Genomic DNA, 8,459 nt, shown 5'->3' with positions numbered 1-8,459 from the left:
GTGTTGTGTCATATTTCGTGTGTAGTATCGGTGCCTCCCTCCCAGGCCGGGACCACTAGTCAATGGACCAATGCACGAGTTCACAATTTGACGTTTGAGCAGTGCCGAATTCACTGGTTTCCATGGTTACATAAAAAACACGACACCGCTGAAACGTCAAATAGTGAGTCCATTCCATGATAAAGGACTACGGCTTGTAGTCTTCGCTGTTACTAGAGGTATGACAATCAGTAGTACCTACTTTGCACGCAAGGATATCCTCAAACATACCTGGCGACACCTGAATGGTGATGTCTGCTGCTAAATAGACCACGTGCTGGTTGATAGGCGACATTTCCAAGATGTAATAGATGTCAGGAGCTTTCGGTTCGGATCATTATCTCATTGTTGCTAAAATTCGGGCGCGGGTATCCAGCGTCACGAGTTCCAGAAAAAAAAAACAGAACGATGCGTTTCCATCAAAGTTTGTTAGACAATTAGACGAGCGTTTCCGGAGATGTCAACAGCCTATGAGACCCTATCCATGAATCCCTAATCCACAACTGCGTGAAAACCAAGTGACCACAGGCCCGCTAATTCGCCTTTTTGGATTTTTAGGGCGATTATAAGGCTATTATAGGGCTTGTCAGCTGTTCAATAGCACTATATTAGCACGTACCGTAAAACGGGGTAACCTTGATAGTTTTTTCGAAGGAAACTTCAATATGTATGCATTCAGTTTCAAAGAATTACAATTTATATTTTTAAAACAAGTACTGACATCCTAGCTATCGAATGCACTTGATAGATTGCCAAAAGATTTATTCTAAATGGATATATTATTTTTCATATAACCGAAAGTCGGTTTCCTGTTTTGTGATAACTTTGATAATGGAGTATAAATCGAACAAAATTGAATGAATTACGGAACATTTATAGGGCGTTGCAAACCTCTAGGCGTTTAATGCTGTATGGAAATTTCTGACTTAAGCGAAGTATGCACTTCAACAGAAAAGTAATCGCCTATCTCGATGCGTGGAAAATTTCTTGCAAGACATGGTCAAGAAAAGCATTTTTCTTTTATCGCAGTTGACAAGAAATGTCATTTCAAATGGAACTCACTGTAGAAAATTTCTTTACCATTTCTTCCGCAGAAATTTTTACTTTTCTTGGGCGGAACAGCATACTTAGCTATAAATTACAAAAATGGTTACAGTTTGTAAAAATGGTTTTCGCTAAGAGATTTGAGACCGAATTCATTTTCTACTACCACTAGGCTGTCAAGGATAAGTGACGAATTCATTATGACTTCATCAAATCTCGAAAACTTATTCAAATAGTCTCAAGTCAAAAAAGTGAACAAACTTACTTTATTGATCCTACGTGTTTCGCAGGTGAAATTCCACATGTTCCGCTCCTACCCAACTAGATTTTTCACTTTTAGAACGTTTAATTTCCGGATTTACAAAACGACGAAAGTAAGATTTTCAACTTTCACAACCTAAACACTACTTTCGCCGCCTCGCTGTATAGAGAGACAAAGTGACTTAACCACGAATCAAAACAAAACACTACTTGAGCCGATTTTACTTACACTGGTAGAAAAACGTCGAAAGTAACTGTTTGAAACGACTTATCATTTTGTCATAACTATTTTTGTTGAAAATAAAAGAAACTGCCTAGTTTTTGAACGTGATCTGATTGTATGCAAAATTTGAGCGAAGTACACGGTGAAAAAATGTTAAAAAGGTGATTCATTTTAAAGCAGTTTTAGAAGACAGGTTGTGATTCTTCTCAATTAGTTTTCTCAAAACCGTATGAAAGTTACTTACGTCGATTTGAAAATGTAATCGAGAAATAGTGATCGTAGAACAGATTTTTTGTAAGCGTTGCAAAAATGCTAAAATTTTATTAATTTTTAATTTTTGCATATAGATCCTCAAATGCACTTGATTCCAACGAAAATAGCTTTGATATGAAGTGTCATACTAAAACTCTTTACTTTTGCATTCGTTTTGCTTAACTGAATAACAAAAACTTTGTTATTTCGTTTGATATTTTTTGGGTCTCACGCTATCAAAGTTACCCGCATTATCAAAGTTACCCCGTTTTACGGTACGGTGAATTAATTTGCTATTTGGTTACTTGGGGAAGTGAGCAATACCGTACCAGTGCCCGCCATCCCCGACAACCAAAATGTACGTATAACGAAATCACCTGGAGGCTTTGCATGTGCAAAATTTCACTTATAAGATGTCGCGAAAAAGCCTTCTACGCACAAAAGTAGAGCTTCTCAAGCACGGAAGTGAGCAGCTTTACTAATCGATCCAACAAGTATTTCTGAAAGTATGGGAGAACGAAGAATAAGTATCGGTTTGTTCGATGGCCTCATACACCCAATCAATAAGAAAAGGAAGTTTCTTCTAAAATCCTCCACCTCTAATAGCTCCTTCATGAATTTTCTTCGAAATGTTGAGGGAGCTCCTTAGGAAAAGCTTTTTTAGGAAGTTTCTTCGGGATTTTCCCCGGAATTCCCTTCGGAATTTCCTTCTGAATTTCCACGCACTTGATCCGCCCACCTTGCTCGCTGCGCTACACGCCTTCTTGTACCAACCGGATCCGAAGCAAACACCATCTTTGTATGGTTGTTGTCCGGCATTCTTGCAACATGCCCTGCCCATCGTATCCTTCCAACTTTGGCCACCTTGTGGATACTGGGTTCGCCGTAGAGTTGAGCGAGCTCGTGATTCATCCTTCGCCGCCACACACCGTTTTCCTGCACACCGCCGAAGATCGTCCTAAGCACCCGACGTTCGAAGACTCCAAGTGCTTGCAAGCCCTCCTCGAGCATCGTCCACATTTCATGCCCGTATAGGACTACCGGTTTTATGAGCGTTTTGTACATGTTACATTTGGTACAGGTGTGAATCTTTTTTGACCGCAGCTTCTTGTGGAGGCCATAATAGGCCCGACTTCCACTGATGATGCGTTTCCGTATTTTACGGCTAACGTCATTGTCAGCCGTCAGCAAGGATCCAAGGTAGACGAACTCGTCGGCCACCTCGAACGTATCCCCGTCTATCGTAACACTGCTACCAGAGGCGCGTCCACGTTGGAAACCATGGGTAGGACAAACGTTGGCATTTTTTTGTGCACAGTGAAGCTAAGAAAAATGTTAACCCTGGGCTGCAAATTGAAAGTAACTATACTAGAGGAGCTCAAACGCAAAGCGGTTTTGAGTTGAGGAAATTCTACTGCTGCCAAGTGTTCTAACGATATTTTCAGGTAGCATTTCCGCTCAACATAAAAAAATACATAATTTCTTTGAAGACTGGCTCGATATTTCATTTCTATACAATTTATGAAGAATAGAAATTTGCTTAAAAAAATTTAAAGTAAATTATCACAAAACTAGGATTTTTTCACTGACACCTTGTTTGTTTCTAACCCTCCATTTTCATGCCCGTTTTACCACAAGACTAAGAAATCGTTTCATCGGGCTTGAAGCAACTGAATGCCTTCAAAATAAAAAATTGAAGACCACTTACCAGAAAAAAAAGTCCTATAACAGGCCGAAAAGAGACCAAACAGGAACCAAGCAACCAAAACGAAAACTAATAAGAGCCATAAGGTAAGAGTTTGACTCTTGTGCCTTTACGACAAGTATTAAACTATGTGTTTTTCATGATTTTCTCTAGAAATTTCATCAGATATTTATTCAGGTATTTGCCCAAATGTTCAGATATTACTCCGGAAATTTCTAAACGAGCCAATTATGGATTTTTTATTAAAGAATTTCTCCACGAATTTTCCTAGGGAATTTCTCCAAGCATTTTGTTTAGGATACCTCAAGAATTCCACCTGGATTTTTTAATAGAAAAGGAATTGTTCAAAAAATTATTGCAGAAAAAACTGAATTCCTGCAAAAAATCTACGAGATTTTTTTTAACTGTTATAACTGTTCCAAAATTCCAATCAGTTATTCAATTTTAGGGATTATCTTAAAATTTGTCCTTCAGGTTTATATAAAATTTCATCTTAGGATTTCTCTAAAGATACCTTAAGAAATTGCTCCAGAGATTCCTTACAAGATTTTTTCCTTTTTTACAGAAATTCCTCCAGTAATTCTTGGGAATTTCTCAAGAAAGCGTAATTTGCCAAGGATTTTTTTTTTGTGAAAAATAAATCCATAGAACAAAATTCTTTCTAAAAATTCTAAAATACCATTGATGAAATTTGGGTATATTTTAAAGTCCCCCTAAATGAACAAGGATCTCTGAAATAACACCTGAAAAACATTGGACAGATGCTCTATAGAAATGTGTGGAATTATAGGAGGAATTAATGGAAAAATTGCAGTAGTATGAACTAATGTGAAAACTTAAATAAACTTTTGAAGATTGCATAGGATTTTTTTGAGTTACTTTTTAAGGAATGTTTGGTAAAACCGCAAGAGTAATGCATGGATTTCTAGAATAAAAATAGATTTTTTGAAGAACCCTCAAGAAATTTAGGATTTTAGGGATGAAACGTGGATGAATTATTAAAGGAATCCACATGAAATTCTTGTGGTGTTTCTTAAAAAAAAAGTTTTTGGGTTTTTCTTTTTTTTAATCACTTTAGAATAATCCTTTTCGGATTTCCTCGGAAGAAACTCTGTAGAAATTTTTGGAAGATCTCCTAGAATAACAACTGGAGAGTTTGGTTGAAGGATTTGTGAAAAAATATCTGGAGGAAATTCTAGGATAGTTTTGGCAGAAAAAAAAATCAAAGTAATACCTGAGAAAATTAATGGAGGTAGTAGCTTTCGAGTGCTCAAGGATTTCCTGGAGCAAATTTTCTAGGAAATCTTCTGAGCATCTTTTGAAAAACCGCTGATACGATTGTAGAAAAAATTGGTACGGAAACCTCTAGAATAATTTCTGGACAGATCGCTGTGGAAGACCCTAAATAAAATCACTATGATAATTCCTGTAGGTTTTCTTCGGGGAATCTGTGACGAAATTTACCATTTTTACGAGATCCAGTAAATTTGTTTGCTTCGCGGATGATATGGACATTGTCGGCCGAACATTTGAAAAGGTGGCAGACCTGTACAACCGCTTGAAACGCGAGGCAGCAAAAGTAGGACTGGTGGTGACCAAGACAAAGTACATAGGGTTAGTGTACCAGTTATGGACATAGTGATTCCCTATTTCGCCATACGTGATTATTTTAATGTCTTCAAATTTTGAAAAAAATTGTTTGTTATATTAGTAAGATTTAAGATATATCTTGATGTTTAAACATTCAAAAAGACTTAAAATGTGAAAGTTATCAAAATGCCACATATGGCCAAATAGGGCACCACTATGGCCATAACTGGTACACTTTCCCTATATGCTAGTTGGTGGGCCGAGGGTACCAGTGCTACGCAACCATTTGCTTTGCTACTGATTCTATAGTTTGGTCAAAGTAGGCTGTGATTTGAGATTGTTGATTCGACTGTCAATAATTTTCACTCGTGTTTCTACAGCATTTGTTTTGCAGCTAAGTTTTACTCGAATTTAAATTCTTGAAAATTCGTCATGAGCGTGGGCCATTCCATATGCTTCTCCTTTTTTTCAATTTATGGTGAAGATGAATCGAAGCTAAAGTTCAAATTTTCAAGAGCATGGATCTAGAGAACCAAACATCTGTTTGAGCTGAAAACCTAATCGATTGGTCGCCACCAGCTATTGACCAATCGATTAAATTTTCAGCTCGAACGAATGTCTGGTTCTCTAGATCCGTGCTCTTGAAAATCTGAACTATAGCTTCGATTCATCTTCACCTTAAATTGGTCAGATGATGTTAAGTATCTAGGGCTCATACTTGATAAGAATTTAACTTTCAAAAATCACATTGAAGGCATTCAAGCCAAATGTAATAAATATGTAAAATGTCTCTATCCCCTTATTAATAGAAAATCATAACTTTGTCTTAAGAACAAGCTTTTGATATTCAAACAAATTTACATGCTACACCAATATGGACTAGCTGTTGTAATACCAGAAAGAATGCTCTACAGAGAATTCAAAATAAAATTTTTGAAAATGATTCTGAAGCTTCCTCCCTGGTACTAATGAGTTACATAGAATATCCAATGTTGAAACATTGGAACAAATGTCAAATAAAATAATCAATAATTTCAGGAAAAATCGTTACAATCTTCTATTGCCACGATTAATGCGTTATATGTTTAGGTTAAATTAGGTTAAGTATATTCAAAGCGTTTTTTTTCTCTTATAAGCAGGTAAAATCAACTCACCTGTAAAAAATCTGAACTGCTACGGAAAATGAAATGTAATATGTTGTTAACAAAATGTTAATAAAATCTTAAATTTGTTTTACCAAATTAGGATGATAGTGTTGTCTAATAACACAGAACACCTAGATGTAAGAAATTAATGTAATGTTTGGAATAATAATAGTAAAGAAATTAAAAAAAACTTCTCTAGTCAGTTCAACTTCTCAGCAAAGAACAGGAATGTTGATGTGCGAGAAATTTTCACTTGTGCTATAAAAACAAATAAGCCCAAGCAACTAAGTTTCCAAGTGATTAAATGTAGCCCATGTACACAAACTCGCCAGCTGTCACTTCCCCCTCCCTCACAGTGTACCACATCCCGCATCCACTGACTGCTAAGATTGCTGTACCTTGTTCTACAGCATTTCTGTTCCATGACTCAATATTTATATAAATCAATGGTCCCTTCAGATATCGACCCATGGAGGTTTATATGTGCAGAAAGATGTGGAAATCTGTGGAAAAAAAAACTGCGAGGGAATTCCTGAAATATATGTTGGCGTGATTCGTGAAAGAAAAATACTTAGAAGGAGCTTATGACATGATTTTTGAAGAAAACGCTGGAAAAATCCTTTCCAGGAGTTTTGAAGGAATATTTGAAAAGACTTAGTGGACGATTACATACAGGAAATGCAGAGAGTTCTGTTTGATACTTCGACCTTGACACTTGCTTTTCCCGGGGCAAGCGACGAGGGCAGGATCAAACATGTCGCGCGTCGGTCTCGTAAGTGAAAAAGTGGCGTGATCGATGAGTTCGGTTGAAGAAAGTGAAAAAGTGCCGCGATCGGTTAGTTCTGTTTGATACTTCGACCTTGACACTTGCTTTTCCCGGGGCAAGCGACGAGGGCGGGATCAAACATGTCGCGCGTCGGTCTCGTAAGTGAAAAAGTGGCGTGATCGGTGAGTTCGGTTGAAGAAAGTGAAAAAGTGCCGCGATCGGTTAGTTCTGTTTGATACTTCGACCTTGACACTTGCTTTTCCCGGGGCAAGCGACGAGGGCAGGATCAAACATGTCGCGCGTCGGTCTCGTAAGTGAAAAAGTGGCGTGATCGATGAGTTCGGTTGAAGAAAGTGAAAAAGTGCCGCGATCGGTTAGTTCTGTTTGATACTTCGACCTTGACACTTGCTTTTCCCGGGGCAAGCGACGAGGGCGGGATCAAACATGTCGCGCGTCGGTCTCGTAAGTGAAAAAGTGGCGTGATCGGTGAGTTCGGTTGGAGTAACTGAAAAAGTGCCGCGATCGGTTAGTTCTGTTTGATCCTTCGACCTTGACGCTTGCTCCTGGGCAGTGCGTCAAGAAAGCCCGAACAGTTTTTTTTTTTATTCTTTTTGGGTCGCGCGCTTATTTTTTTTTTTTCCTGAATGCTTTTTTATAGCCGAGCAAACGAGTGAAGCCGAAAGTGGATTGTGGCTGCTCAGTCAAGGATAACGGATCAATTGGTGAGCTCGTTTCATGCTACTATTTCTAATCTATAAAATATGTATGACTGCACATTCAATCGTTACAATGGTGGGATGTAAATATGATTTTTCAACAAACTATGGATGGTTCGTCACTGTGAGTGTCGACACAAACTCTGATTCATGATTTATTTATGTTTAACATTTTTTTTTTTCAGAACACCTCTTATATACCTTTATTTTTGTAATTAAAAAAAACTTTGAATGGTTCGACACTACAAGTGTAGACTTGCGAAAGGTTCACTTTATTCAACAAACTTTGGATGGTTCGCCACTGTAAGTGTCGGCATAAGAATAAGAGTGTTCTATGATGTCCCAACCAATCGAGTTTTTTGTTTCTTTTCAAATGAGTAAAATATAATAACACATGCTTTCGTCCTGACAGCTGTAGGAATGTTACATTTAGGTATTTGTTCAACAAACTTTGAATGGTTCGTCACCTCAAGTGTCGGCATAATTTTTCTCTACATAGAAATTATTCATATCAAATGAAAATATTATATTTACGTATAAGCATGTTTATATCTCACAAATCATTGTTTATCATGGTCTAATCGCTTATCAAAGTGAATCCTATGACCCAACGATCCTCCCCATTAACAAACATCCCTCTCAGTAACCTTTGTGGAGATGCAGAGGCAAACACGGTCTCCAAAAAGCAAAGGTTACACACTAACATTCCTTCCCCCAA

Source organism: Aedes aegypti, chromosome 2, assembly GCF_002204515.2.
Source record: "Aedes aegypti strain LVP_AGWG chromosome 2, AaegL5.0 Primary Assembly, whole genome shotgun sequence".
Taxonomy (NCBI): domain Eukaryota; kingdom Metazoa; phylum Arthropoda; class Insecta; order Diptera; family Culicidae; genus Aedes; species Aedes aegypti.
The sequence above is the reverse complement of the archived record's forward strand: the minus strand, read 5'-3'. Positions refer to the sequence as shown.